This window comes from Felis catus, chromosome B2 (genome assembly GCF_018350175.1).
Source record: "Felis catus isolate Fca126 chromosome B2, F.catus_Fca126_mat1.0, whole genome shotgun sequence".
NCBI lineage: Eukaryota > Metazoa > Chordata > Mammalia > Carnivora > Felidae > Felis > Felis catus.
In genome coordinates, this window is record NC_058372.1 from 58,722,380 (window position 1) to 58,738,875 (window position 16,496).

Sequence of the window (16,496 nt, forward strand, 5' to 3'; positions counted from 1 at the left end):
TAAAGTTTAACTTTTAAATTTTCAATGCTTTTATTTCAAGTTATCTATCACAAAGTCTAGAATGCTATCCCTGATGACAGAGTTAAGCAGAAACACAAAGTATTTCAAATGTAAGACTCCACAACACCAGATGTATATTTGTATGTACTTGGTAAAAGCTCAGTATTAAAGTATACTACCTTACATTTGCATGAGGCAATTTCTGGTGATAAAATGGAAATGGTTGTCACATGCATGCAAACAGTTCACAGAAACAAACAAACAAACAACAACGACAAAAAAATTTGCTACTGACACCACCAAGGCAAGACTGAAAAGGATCACTTGATCTCATTCACACGTATATCTTTCACAAAAGGTTATAACTGAAAATTTCTACTAAATCCAATTAAAATATTTTCCCTTAAAATGTTTTCTTGAGACTCTGTAATTTTACACATGACTACAGAGTATTTTAAAAATATTGAGAAATTATTCATTTTTAAAATTATTATTTTATTAAAAAGTCACTTTCCTTTACTTCACATTTAGCTTTACAAAAACGTATTATATACCATAAGCATTGACAGTGAACAGAACTGTATCAATTTAGAGTAATAATACAATATTAGAAAGACATATGATTCTATTTCCCCAAATCCCAAAGTTCAGTTTCCCTTTTTGGCATGTAGCTATAGACAGACAAATGGCAAACAGACTTTTAATGTGGTATCTTGCTCTCACAGAAAGCCTCAATATTCATGGGATTTTTCCTTAATATCACAACAAAATTGATAATTTAATTTTATGGAATTTGTGATTCTGAGTAAAATAATCTTAAGTTAAATCTGAAGATTAAATCATAGAAGGTAAATTAACTCACAGAAAATTTTTGTCCAGACTTAGCTTTTTAAAAATAAGAATGTTAGTACTTTGTAAATCCTGACTAAAAATTAGCTGATATGGGAAATATGCACTCTTTAATACCATCTAGACTTGTTGCTCCAGTGTAACTTTGAATTTTTAGCCCTGGGCTTACGTAGAGGAACAGAAATATGTTAGTAAGAATGTTATGTAACAAATTGCCATTTGGAGACTCCCAAAGCCCATACTACTTGCCATTCTGCTAACTGAAAAGTAGAAAATAAAGTAAAAGGATACATCTACACTTTAGTAAATTATCTTTGAGTTGTTGAAATAGCACGTGTAATATTCATAGTTTTTGTAAGCTTTAAAGATATTTCACATTTTTGTCAAAATATGCATTATTTTATATCCCTAATATAGCAATCAGCTATTCAAGGGAAGAAGATACAGCTGAACAATTCATAAAGAAAAATGAATACATGTTAATTCATTTAATTGAGCAATATAATTGACTGAATACAGTTAAGCCATTTTAAGAACAACATAGCTAATATGTTGGATCCCAGAGGTTTGCTACTGACCACCCCTTTATTATGAAGAAGACTAATTTTCTGTTGTAAATTATGCAGATCAGACTATATCTGAAACACTGTTTACAATTTCCATCCCTAAGAATTCATTTAAAAAAAAATAAAGAAGACATTTAGATGAGGTGATAATGATCTTAAGCAGCCTATCTTAGAGTTATGCCAAATAACACTTATTGAGGATATTTTAAAATTGAACTTGTATAAGAAGAGAATAGTCTTCAGGACTGCAGTGACAATTTAGAAGACACAGACTTATCTGTCATCAGAACATAAAAACACAATGCTGTCAAAGGATCGAATTTGTATGTTGTATTATTTAAGAAAGCAACATGTCCTACAGACTAGAAACCAAAAGAAAACTTTAAAACTTTGTACACGGGATATTAATTTTAATTGAAGTTGCCCACATTATAATGTGTAGATTTTTTGACAAGTATAATGAAGAAGGGAGAAATTAGCTTCACAGGATTCATGCAGAGGACTCCATCATGTTGGCCTATGTTAGCATAGATAAGCTCATCCTATCTTAAAATACTGTGATGCCATGATAGTCTTACTGCTTGTTATGTTAGAGAAAATATTAAACTTCATTGATTTCTTTCATGTGTTCGGTTATTTTGGAACATGCTTTCTGAAAAGATGATGGTTTATAGATCATGTTCTGTAGAACTGTAAAATATTTAGCAGGAGTGAATGAGACAGGGAGAACTTCTTGTTACTTCACAGTAAATCCACTAACCTCTCCAAAATATAACTCAAAATAATAGAATATAAATCAAAATAGGAGACCCATCAAACCAAGTATTAGAAAAATTGTATGATATTAGACACCAATAATTTTTCCTTGACATCTAATATTGGTCTTACAATTATGAAAAATATATCCTCTGAAATACAATCTTTATATAAAAAACTATTAGAAGCAATTATTACCAAAGGAGTGCAATGATGGGTTATACAATGAATTTTTCATTTTCACATGTAAATATAAATAATTGTTTATCATTTTTCATTTTGTTAAAGATGTTAATGAATGTTGCCTATAGAATTAAGATTTGCAAATCACATGAAATAGAGCTTGATCTATTGATACGATGATATGTGTGAAGCTAACTGTTGCATTATGTTCTTGAATTAATTACCTTGCTATTAAATTAACAGTTAAGATTTGCTTGGCATTCAGCTGCATAACAAGGCCCATACGTAGAGCAATATGTTACAATTATACTGACAGATTAAAATATTTTAACTAAAATCTCAACTATACCCTTAACTAAACCCTGAGCAATTATAATGTATACAAAGTACTTTTGTTAAAGATAGCATATGGACTCTGACTTCAGACAGACTGGATAATAATATAGGAAATAGGACACACCCACACACATGATACAAAATAATAAAAGCTGCAAAACAGAAAATGCTATAAAAGGAACAGTTTGGGTGATTTTTAAATGTTAAAATCTACCTAAAAACAGACAGATGGTAAATCTACATCTCTTTACAAAGGTTATAATGACTGCTTTTTATGAAGAAAGAAGATTGTGAAAGAACATAATTTTATATAATAATCACATTACATTTACATAGTTAAAAATATGGCCTAGGAGACCTTCCATTGTCTATCACTATTTATTAACATCTTGTTTTCCAATTATACTAAGCACAAGATTTGTTGTAAATAGTTCTGGAAATGAAATTTCAAAAATAATTGTTATTTCCATTCTTCAAAAATGAAATGGCCACCAGGTTTTGATTTGTTTTGTATCTTATGAATTTCAGAAATCTCTGTGACCAGAATATAGTATCCCACATTTTCCTTACCTAACCACTGACAATTTATGACCATTTAAAGTTAACTGTTATGGGGCGCCTGGGTGGCTCAGTCAGTTGGGCGTCCAACTTTGGCTCAGGTCATGATCTTGCGGTCCGTGAGTTCAAGCCCCGCGTCGGGCTCTGTGCTGACAGCTCAGAGCCTGGAGCCTGTTTCGGATTCTGTGTCTCCCTCTCTCTCTGACCCTCCCCCGTTCATGCTCTGTCTCTCTCCGTCTCAAAAATAAATAAACGTTAAAAAAATTAAAAAAAAATAAAGTTAAAAAATAAAAATAACAATAAAGTTAACTGTAACGTCAACATAATTAGACAAGGACTATGGATTATCAAAATGACAAATTCTCTTGAAAGATATTTAAAAGAGAACTTGATTTTTCATAAGGTAGTTCTATTTTTTAACTTCTTGAGGAACCTCCATACTGTTTTCCATAGTGGCTGCACCAGTTTCTATTCCCACCAATAGTGCAGAAGTGTTCCTTTTCCCCCAAATCCTTGCAAACACCTCATGATCTAGCAATCACACTACTGGGTACTTACACAAAGAATACAAGAACACTAATTCAAACGGATACATGCACCCGTATGTCTATTGTAGCTTTATTTCCAATAATCAAGATACAGAAGCAGACCAAGTGACCCTGATTGATGAATGGATAAAGAAGATAAGGTGTATATACACAATGGAGTATTATGCAGCATTAAAATGAATGAAATCTCATTTGCAATGACATGAATGGAGCTAAAGAGTTTAATGCTAAGTGAAATAAGTCAGTCAGAGACAAAGACAAATACCATATGATTTTACTCATATGGGGAGTTTAAGAACAAAACAAGGGTGCCTGGGTGGCTCAGCTGGTTAAGTGTCTGACTTCCACTAAGGTCATGATCTCGCAGTTCTTGAGTTTGAGTCCCACATCAGGCTCTGTGCTGAAGCTCAGAGCCTGGAGCCAGCTTCAAGACTACACTACCCAGCAAGGTTATCATTCATAATAGAAGGACAGACAAACAAAGAGTTTCCCAGACAAACAAAAACTAACAGAGTTCATGACACTAAACCAGCCCTGCAAGAAATATTAAAACAACTCTTTGAGTGGGAAAGAAAGACCAAAGGACTAGAAAGGGACAGAGAAAATCTCCAGAAGCAATGGCAAAACAAGTAATGAAACGGCACTAAATTCATACCAATCAATAATTATTCTGAGTTTAAATGGACTAAATGCTCCAATCAAAAGGCATAGGGTGTAAGAATGGATAAAAAAACAAAACCAAAAAACCTACATATATGCTGTCTACAACAGGCTCATTTTAGACCTAAAGACACCTGTCGATTGAAAGTGAGGGGACGGAGAAATATTTACCATGCAAATGGATGTCAGAGGAAAGCCAGAGTAGCAACACTTATATCAGACAAACTATATTTTAAACCAAGAGTGTAACAAGAGATGAAGGGCACTGTATCATAATGAAGTCTATTAAACAAGAAGATCTAACAATTGTAAATATTTATGTCCCCAAGTTGGAACACCCAAATACATAAAACACTTAATAACAAACATAAAGGTACTGATTGACAATAAAACAATAATAGGGAATTTTAATACCCCATTACACCAATTGACAGATCATCTAAGCAGAAAATCATTAAGGAAACAATGGTTTTGAACGACACACTGGAGCGGATGGACTTAACAGATACATTCAGAACATTTCATACTAAAGCAGAATACACATTCTTTTCAAGTGCACATGGAATACTCTCCAAAATAGATCACATACTGGGCCAGAAATCAGCCCTCAACAGATACAAAAAGATTGATATCATATCATGCATATTTTTAGGACACAACATTATGAAACTTGACATCAACTACAAGAGACAACTTGGAAAAACCACAAAAATATGGAGGTTAGAGAACATCCTACTAAAGAATGAATGGGTTAACCAGAAAATTAAAGAAGAAATTAAAAAAATACATGCAAACAAAATATAATGACAATATTAAAGTCTGAAACATTTGGGATGTAGCAAAAGTGGTGATAAGAGGGAAGTATATAGCAGTACAGGCCTTTATCAAGAGGCAAGAAAATTCTCAAATATGCAATCTAACCTTACACCTGAAGGAGGTATAAAATGAACAGTAAATGAAGCCTAAAGCCGGCAGAAAAAACGGAAATAATAAAGATTAGAACAGAAATACATAATATAGAAACAAACAAAAACAGAACAGATCAATGAAACTAGGAGCTTGTTCTCTGAAACAATAAACAAAATTGATAAAATCCTTCAAAACTATCAAAAAGAAAAGAGAAAGTACCAAAATAAATAAAATCACAAATGAGAGAGGACAGATCACAACCAGTACAGCAGAAATACAAATGGTTATAAGAAAATATAGTGAAAAATTATATGCCAACAATTGAGAAGTCTAAAATAAGTGGACAAATTTTTAGAAACATATAAACTACCAGAACTGAAACAGCAAGAAACAAAACTTGAACATATCCATCACCAGCAAAGAAACTGAATCAATAATCAAAAATCTCCAACAAACAAAATTCAAGGGCCAGATGGCTTTTCAGGGGAATTCTACCATACATTTAAAAAAGAGTTAATATACCTGTCCTTTTGAAGCTGTTCCAAAAAATAGAAATGGAAGTAAAATTTCCAAACTCATTCTGTGAGTCTGCATTACCTTGATCTATAAGGAACTTATCAAACTCAACACCCAAGAAACATATAATCCAGTTAAGAAATGGGCAGAAGACATGAATAGACACTTTTCCAAAGAAGATATCCAGATGGCTAACAGACACATGAAAAGATGCTCAACATCACTCATTATCAGGCCAATACAAATCAAAACTACAATTAAATACTACCTCACACCTGTCAGAATGGCTAAAATGAACAATTCAGAAAACAACAAATGTTGGTGAGGATGCAGTGAAAGGGAAACCCTCTTACACTGTTGGTGGGAATGCAAACTGGTGCAGCCACTATGGAAAACAGTATAGAGGTTCCTCAAAAAATTAAAAATAGAAGAACCCCATGACCCTATGATCCAACAATTTCACTACTGGGTATTTTCCCAAAAGATACAAAAAAACTGATTCAGAGAGGTACAGGCACCCCAATGTTTATAGCAGCAGCATTAACAGTACCCAAATTATGGAAAGAGCCTAAATGGCCATCGCCTGATGAATGGATAAATGGTAATGCGTTTGTGTGTGAGTGTGTGTATATATATGTGTATATATATATATATATACATATATATACACACATACATATATACACACACACATACATACACATATATACACATATGTACTGACAATGAATATACATATATTTATGTATACTATACTACATATATATATATAGATATAGATATAGAAATATCTATAGATATAGAGATCTAGATCTATAGAGATCTCTCTCTCTCTCTCTCTCTCTCTCTCTCTCCATATATAAATATGGAGAGAGAGAGAGAGAGAGAGAGAGAGAGAGAGAGAGAGAGAGAGAGAGAGAATGAATTTGTGTGTCAAGATTTCATTAGAAAAATATATCAAGAAATAATTTTACCCGGTGAAAAACAATCACATTTCAATTTTGACCTCAATGACCAAACTGATCACTACAAATAATTTGGCAATTATTTTTATATTAGCAATGTGAACAATTGCTCATGTCATCACACCCTGTAGAATCAAATAATATTATGTAAATATATTTTTAATGTTAGAAAATTATGTTTTGTTATTGCTTTAGTGTATCAATTACATGGTTATCATAGAAGTTGATTTTTTGCTAGATTTAGTGGTTATGTGTAGTGTGTGTGTATGTTTAACTCATTATAATTATACTTTATTTTGTGTCTGCCTCTTTCTTTCTTTCTTTCTTTCTTTCTTTCTTTCTTTCTTTCTTTCTTTCTTTCTTTCTTTCTTTCTTTCCTTCTTTGAGAGAGAGACAGAGACAGACACAGAGAAAAAGAGTGAGCACAGGTGAGGCACAGAGAGAGAGAGGAAGGGACAGAATCCCAAGCAGGCTCTGCACTATCAGCACAGAGCCTGACATGGGGTTGGAACTCACGAACTGTGAGATCATGACCTGAGCCAAAATGAAATTGCATGCCCAAGGGACTGAGAGACCCAGCCATCCCTCTGACTTTTTCTTAAGTTTGTGATAGCTTTTCAACTCAATAACTGGGCATGTATATCATCATTTTAAGTCTGAACTACATTCAGAGATGACTCTGTGACACAAAGTTTTTCATATTTGCAATTTTTGCACAATACTCTGAGTAATGTAATGCCACATTATTTCTTAATCATACAAATATTTTCGAGTCACTACCTTGAAGGGTAATTAATGGATTTTAAAAAGTGCCTATTTTACATGTTGATACTCATTGTGGAAATGCCTTACAGAGAGGTTTTAACAATTTACCAAAAATGTGTAAGAATGTTTTTGTTTCCTACATATTCTTTCCAGTACTAGATTTCAGCTTGTTCAGTTTCTTTCTATTTTTCTAATGCTTTTTAGAGAGAGAGAGAGAAACAAACAAACATAAAACAAAAAACAACTGAGCCATCCAGATGCCCTAAGAACTTGTCATCCTGAATACATTTTTCACAAGTATATTTTTTTTCTCAGTGATTAAGGTTCTGTTGTCCATAATTATGTTTTTTTTTTCAAATTTGAGTTTGGCTTTTAATTTGTTTCCATATAGATATTTTGTAATTTTATGTGATTGAATTTATTTTTCCTTTCAGGATTTTTATATTTTTATGACACGGTTATGACACTTATTCCTGTACGTTATGAAAACATACACATACACATATGAAAACATCTCCTAGGTACCTATTAGTCTTAGCTTCGTATATTGTCCTATTTGTGGTAGATACATATTGTGAGTTATAGCTGTCTTTCTAGGCTTTTTCTCTGCTTTTATATGTTGTAAGCAATTTTTCTTCATATATCTCAGATCACATAACTGTCCATCAATATTTTATTCTGTTCTTGATTGTTTTGTCTTTACATTTTAGGTTTAAGTTTGTGGAAATTTAATTTTCCAATGTTGGTAAATAAAGAACTAATACTATTTTCCATATAATTAGTTGTTTTATGAGTATGTATGGAATGCATATGTCATCTCTCCTTACTATAATACCATGCTTTCTTATTCTGAGCTCTCAAATTTATTAACTTTTTTTGTGTTTTATTTGTTCTTGTGTATTTAGTATGTTTCAAAAAGTCTCATTACAGCATTTTGCGTTTTGCATGGCATTTTAACCTTTTTTCTCTAAGTTTTTCTTAACTATTTTGCCTGTTTATGACCCCAAATCTGATTTGAAGTTATTTTCAATTTCTAATGTAATTCTTAGAATTTTATTTATAATTCAATACACGTACAAAAACATTTGAAGGTATACCCCTTGTAATAAAAAATATATTTATTTAAATATATGGTATTTTTCTCCATTCAAATAGTTTTATATTATGTACTTTAACATTTTGTTTAATACAGTATGTTGTATTTCTTGTATAGATTTTTTTTGTTTTTATTTTACATATTTTGAAAACTATTATAAATGTGCTTCTTTGAATTATATTTTCTAGCTGGTTAGTATTCATATTTTTTAATTAATTTATATTTCCAATACTTTTTTTATACTCTTAAGACATAGGTATCATGTGGGTGAAAATACTAAGAAGAAAATATATAAAGATTTAGAAAAAGTGTAGTTAGCATTTTCTACTATAACCAAACACCAAAATGAAATCTTCTCAAGCAATGGCGGCACTTCCTCCTGCTACAAAAATTTTTCAGCTGAAAAATAATGTGTCCTTTATTGGTGTTCAGGCAATGATCATACTTCAGCTGATTTATATCCCAAACACACTGGAATATACTTAGATAATCTGACTAAAGTACACAATCATTTGGTGCATGGGATTGCCTTTCAGATTTGATTGGAAATGCTTTCACTATAGCATGTTATAAAATGACTTTAAATAAGTTGATAAAGTAAGGCCACATAAAACATCGTGACCCAAAAAAATAAATAACAGCAACAAGTCTGAAGGAATATATATATATGCATAGATACACGTACATATATACGTGTGTGTGTGTATAAACCCTGATACTAAATTTAAAAAGAAGCAAAAGACTAATACATGAGAATAGCCATTCTCATTATAAATATAAATTGAATCAAAGTAAAATAATTAAATGTATTTAAACCAAATTAGAAGACAATTAAGGAAAATAATACCTAATGCTGGCAAGAATTTGGTTGTTCAGTCCCTGGAATGAGCATTTGTAGAAAATTTCTAGAAAGCAACTTGGCTTTACAAATTAAAAACCTCAAACAAGTGCATAATTTGACTCATTAATAAAACTCTCCCAGTCCTGAGAATCCATTATCACTATAAGATGAAAACTTTGGGCAAAGATGTGGGGACACTGACATCAGTCACAAGATTATTTAAAATATAAAAGAAAACAGAAAAATTAAATGTGGGAAATTGGGGAATATTTATTTCAGATAGATGCATGTCTAAATGAAATATTTTATGCTGGTAATAAAAATAAATTTTAAGTAACTGAAAATTTCTCATATACATTGTTATGTTTAAAAATTAAAGACAAACTATATATATATATACACACATATATAAATGTATATATATATATAATAATCTTCTCAACTATTTATAATTGTTACATATTAATGTAATTGTTCATTTTGTACATGAATAAAAAGAGACATGCAGATCCACCAAAGTATTAATAGTCTCTAGATTTTCAGATGGTGAGAAATTTATAAATCATTTTTATATATTCATTTTACATTAAAATATTCTTAAATTACCACATATCAATGTTATTGTCATTTAAAATAATTGAAATCATAGGAGACTCCTTTACTTAGTTAAAACATTTGTATTTAACATAATAATAATCTTGATTTATATACAACCTGACTATAGATCTTCAATTACTTTGGTAACTCAAAACAGTCTGAAAAAAACACATGCCTAATAGCTCCAATATATCAAAATCTCATGACGTAAAGCCTATTAAGCATTTAATGTCCACTAACATTCTCATCTATTTGGAGTTATCAATAATGATATGACTACAGTAATTGGTCTTGGATTCATAAATATCTGTTGTCATAATGAAAACCTTATGCTGAGACTTAACTTTTTATTCGTTTTCCTTAGAATAATCAGGTTCCTTAAAGATTCAGCTATTAGAAATGGCAGTAGATATTCTATCAGGGGAGTAAACAGTTATGTCGAAAATGAGAAAGAAGATAGCAATTCTGTGACATGCTCCACACCAGAGACTATACAACTGTTGAACTGAGATTTCTGCAAGTAGATTTCAGTCAGTGTGATCAGCCTCACATATTCAGGAACTGCTGTGGCAGACAAGACACCCACTCTAAACTCCTAGTTTCATCACAGTATCAAATTCTAGTAAACTAAGCTGAGAGACAATTAAGAAACATCTATTCTATCATACTTGTTCCAAAAATTTGAAAACATGGTCAGTGGAGTTTAATTGACTTGTTCTGGTCATAAAATATTCTAGTTATTGATAGAGTCAGCACTAGAAATAAAGTACCCCAATTCTTTTTTGACTGTTTCCAGCAAACATCTTATCCAACTTCAACTTCAGACAAGCCATGGATGCAATCATATGACTTTCAAGCTTTGCCATATTGTTAGGCTCTATTCTACCTGTTTCTGTACTTTCTGAGTAGAATGACATTGCATTTGGCTACAGTTAATCAAGAAAAAATAGTTACCCCCCACAAAAGGCAATTTTTCTGAAGGCTAGTTCAATATAACTCATTTATTATTATTCATGGCATCTTCCTGGTTTTAATATAAAATCTTATCAAAAATTACATACAAAATAATTTTAAGGTAGAAGTACGGGTTTTGCCATGTACTCAATATCCACTCTGAACATTAATATTCTAAAATGAGGTACTTAATCTCTATATCTGAGGCTTTTGTCAAGATTAAGTTACTTGATTGGAAAGCACCTCAGAAATTACTTCCTGTGCTATTTTCCTGGGCTAGTTACAATTCCTGTAACAGAAACATAGGTGCAATATTAGCTTGCTTTCTGTTATTCTAGGTAGATAATTAAATACAGACTTTGCCACATCTTTTTTTTAAATTTTTTAAATGTTTTTTTTATTTATTTTTGAAGGAGAGAGAGAGACAGAGCATGAGCAGGGGAGGAGCAGAGAGAGAGGGAGACACAGAATTCGAAGCAGGCTCCAGGCTCTATGCTGTCAGCACAGAGCCTGATGTGGGGCTTGAACTCACGAGCCATGAGATCATGACCTGAGCCGAAGTTGGATGCTCCACTGACTGAGCCACCCAGGCGTCCCAATCCTTTGCCTCATCTTAAATGTTAATTGCTTATTAGGGATATATTAGGTAATGTAAAACCTATCAACTTCCTTCCTTCTTTTGAGAGAACTTTATCTCAACATACATCATGGAAAAATATATGCTTTACAGGAACATGTTGTGTTCCTGGCAATATTTGAGACCAAATTATAAGAGAAAAACACAGTTCATGTGAAGATTTATAACATACCCTCAATGGGGAATTTCTGGAAAAAAATAAATTACATTTCAAGCAGGTGGAAATCCAGATTATGATATGTTACAGTAGTAGGTGGGAGAATGTGGTATATCTTATTAGACTGGGTGATTTTACACTGTTTGGGTTGCTGACAGCTACATAGTTGTAACTAAGGCTACTCTGCATGGCTCGTCACTTTGGGGACTGATCTCTGCACAGTGAATGATACAACACGGGAGTGAGGTATACAGAATAAAACAACAACACAGATGTTAGATAACAGAATTCATAGACAATTAAAAGTAATTTCAAATTCACATACACAGCTATCTACTTATAAACATGCTTTTTCATGGAAATCATTTATATCTTATAGCAATATTCTAAAAGACTGTTCATAAGACCAGGCCTCCTCCTAGGTTAGCATGACAACTGTAAAACCATAGTAGAACATCACAGTTCTTAAAGACGTTTTTACCAAATGGGATTAGTTGGTTCCAGGAAAGTTTAAATTTTGACATACTCTTGTCCTTCTTAATGATACTGGATCCATCATAAATATTTGTCCACAAACACACAGGTTTTATTTATACTGAAAATGTGTTGAGGCAAGTAGCCCTCCTTTTTAATATTTTCATATTAAAAATATGATGCCTTAGCATCTATAGCAAGAGCATTCACCACTATCACTTTGAGGGTTGAGAAGGTTCAAATAGGCCATCAACAGGAACATAAGTTGGGATTGTGTACTAAAGTTTACAACAAAATAAAATATATTAAAATATAAAATTATATATAAAATCAAGCTTGCAAAGCAGAAGGGTGGCCACATTAAACTTTCAAATTCTTTTAAAGTGCTGCTTAACTATATTCTTTATATATTAGAATTGCATAACATTTATTCTGGGCACATTCAACATTCTATTTAATACTCAATTTACAAATGGAATTCATGTGACTTAGGGATTTTTTTTTGGATTTGTATTTTAAGTAAAATACCTTCCTTTTTAAAATTTGTTTAATGTTTATTTATTCTTGAGAGACAGAGACAGAGCATGAGCATGAGCTGGGGAGGGACAGAGGGTGAGAGGGACACAGAATCTGAAGCAGGTTCCAGGTTCCGATCTGTCAGCACAGAGCTGGATGCAGGGCTATAACTCACCGACTGTGAGATCATGACCTGAGCAGAAGTTGGACACTTAACCAACTGAGCCACCCAGGTGTCCCTTAAGTAAAACTCCTTTAAACAAGGGATGAATGCACCAGAAAAGAATGTGGTGTGGGGGGCAGGATCAAAGAACAGAAATAATGTAGGGCACCTGGGTGGTTTAGTCAGCGAACCATTCAATTCTTGGTTTTGGCTCGGGTCATGAACTCACAGTTTCCTAAATTCAAGCCCTGCATAGGGCTCCATGCTGACTGTGTGGAGCATGCTTGGGATTCTCTGTCTCCTTCTCTCTCTCTCTCTCACCTTCTCCTTCTCATTCTGTCTCTGTCTTTCTCAAAGAAAAAAAAAAAACACTTTAGAAATAATGTAACAATTTCTAGATTTCTACTTGCAGTTTTTATGTCAAATATTAAAATAGCATGCAGATTGTTTTCCAATACATTCTAACCTCAGTTGCTACTAGTAAGAAAAACTCATGTCAACATGCCACTTTAAAGATAGCATAGGAAAGAAAATAACAGTATAGCCAGAGTGACAATCATTTCTTGCCAGAATATGGATAATTCCAAAATTTTCATGCAGGTTTCAGTTCTACTGCAGTGTTAAGGTCTTCTTTGGTTTGTGTTTTGTATTTGCTATGTATTATATACAGAGTTGTCAGTTAAGTAGGTTAAATAGATACAATTCCCAATATTCTGAAGCCTGAGTAATAAGAATAAAAAATGATTCAGTTTCAAATAAAAAATAAACTCTTAATGAATCAAAAGACATGTCTATTGAGGAAGAGCATTTCCAAACTTAAGAAACAATTTGATAATGATGGCTATCATTTACTTTGAAATTTTATTTTGAACAAGTTTATTCATACAAAAACACTGCAAATTTTATTCTTCATAAATTAATTTCTGCCTCTGAGATTTACTTGAAGTTGAGTCATTTGAAATTAATTAAAACTGCTTACTTCATATCTTTACATTTAACTGTCCTTATATATAACAATGGCTTTTCACATTTATTTTCAGGATTAATTTTAATATCATAGTTTGAATATTTACACTACACAAATTCATTTTTAAAACATTAGAGTATTTTGGGGGTACCTAGGTGGATCAGTTGGTTAAACATCTGACTTCAGCTAAGGTCACGTTCTCATGGTTTGTGAGCTTGAGCCCTGGGACCGACTCTGGGCTGACAGCTCAGAGCCTGAATCCTGCTTCAGATTCTGTCTCCCTCGTTCTCTTCCCCTCCCCCACCTCTCAAAAATAAACAAACAATAAAAAAAATTAGAGTATTGTCTACTTATGTCTATTTTTTACATTAAATAATTTCATTTAAAATCACATCCAAATTTACTTTCATACTCTTTTAAAACAATTATTTTCAAAATTCTGAAAATGAATGCTAGTAAAAACTAAATATATAACTGTATCAATCTATTGAAACTTAGCTCAAGGAAATTCTTTCATTCTTTTCTCAGTTCCATTGGAAGGTAATGAGTTTGACTGAGAACAATGCTAATAATGAGACTGTCAACATATAAACTATATATTTCAATGGGAGTGAAAAATAATCATAGTTCATAAAGTTTTATAGACACAATATTTGCAATACTAGATTTAAAAGGCTACAAGGGACTTTATTTCTCTGTCTTCTATTTCCTTAAAAAAGGGCTCTGTTGGGGGTACTTGGGTGGCTTAGTCAGTTAAGTGTCCAACTCTTCATTTCCGCTCAGGTCATGATCTCATGACTTGTGAGTGCAAGCCCTTGTGTGGGGCTCTGCACTGACAGCACGGAGCCTACTTGGGATTCTCTCTCTCCTTCTCTCTGCCCCTCCCCTGTTTGTGTTCTCCTTCTCTCTCTCTCTCTGTCTCAACATAAACAAATAAATATTACAAAAAACAAAACAAAACAAAACAGGTTCTGTTGTAAATAGAGGGGATCATCTAAGATACATGCTTAATTATCCCAGCATCATTTATCCAGGGAAAAGAGCTCACAATGCATCTCTGTGAAAGTCAGAATAGTGGCTTCCAAAGATATTTATATACCAACCTCTGGAACCTGTGAATATACATGGATATATATGGCAAAGGGAAATTAAGGTTCAGATGAAGTTAACGTTCTAATCAGATGATCTTAAAAAAGGACATTATCTTGAATTACCTATGAATCTCAATGTAATCACAAGGGTCTCTAAAAGTGAAAGAGGGAGGCAGACGAGGATGCTGAGGTGATGCAATGTGACAACTCAATCTATTGTTGCTGGCTTTAAAGATAGGGAGAGTCACGAGCCAAAGAATTTGGGCAGCCACTAGATACTGGAGAGGACAAGAAAAAGATTCTCCCTTAGAGTCTCCCAAAGGAATGCAAACTTGCCAACACCTTGATTAGCCCACTGAGGCACATTTCATACTTCTGAGCAACAGAGCAATAAAGTAACAAATTTATGTTATTTATGGCATTGGGTTTGTGGCAATTTATAATAGCAACCATAAAAAATACAATTCCTGGGGGCGCCTGGGTGGCGCAGTCGGTTAAGCATCCGACTTCAGCTCAGGTCATGATCTCACAGTCCGTGAGTTCGAGCCCCGTGTCGGCCTCTGGGCTGATGGCTCAGGGCCTGGAGCCTGCTTCCGATTCTGTGTCTCCTTCTGTCTCTGCCCCTCCCCACTTCATGTTCTATCTCTCTCTGTCTCAAAAATAAATAAAAACGTTAAAAAAAATTAAAAAAAAATACAATTTCTGTATCGGCATCTATCTTAATAATGTAATTAAATTCTCAAAGTTTTATTTTATTTTATTTAATTTTTTTTTTCAACGTTTATTTATTTTTGGGAGAGAGACAGAGCATGAACGGGGGAGGGGCAGAGAGAGAGGGAGACACAGAATCGGAAACAGGCTCCAGGCTCCGAGCCATCAGCCCAGAGCCTGACGCGGGGCTTGAACTCACGGACCGTGAGATCTTGACCTGGCTGAAGTCGGACGCTTAACCGACTGCGCCACCCAGGCGCCCCTCAAAGTTTTATTTTTAACACATGCCCCCTAATATGTTGTTAGCAATAAGACCACATGTGCTTAAGAAAAAGTCAAAAAAGGCCATGTAAAAAGAATGAGTAACTTAACACCCCAATATTATTTTATAAGAAAAAAACATATATGTATATATAATTTAATATATTTATGATAATAATGATTGGAATAATTTATTATGTTTGGAATTATAATTATAATATGCCAGTATAAATATTTGCCACAATAAAAAATATATATATTCCCCTGATTCAAAATGGACTTGACCTTTGTAAATCTCAGGAGCCCACTGTTAACCGTTTTGAAAAAAAAATCATGATTTTTCTGGGCTGACATCCATACTTATGTGTCATTCATTTGTTCCTCTGCCATATCAAAAGAAATGAGAGCAGCCACAGCACA

At 33.0% G+C, this 16,496-nt stretch overlaps 1 protein-coding gene across 3 annotated transcripts in view; it reads right to left on the reverse strand.

Moving 5' to 3' along the window:
- Nucleotides 1–16,496, reverse strand: part of LOC101082908 (protein eyes shut homolog) — a 906,892-nt gene that overhangs the window by 373,268 nt on the left and 517,128 nt on the right. The gene's annotated exons all lie outside the window — the stretch shown is intronic.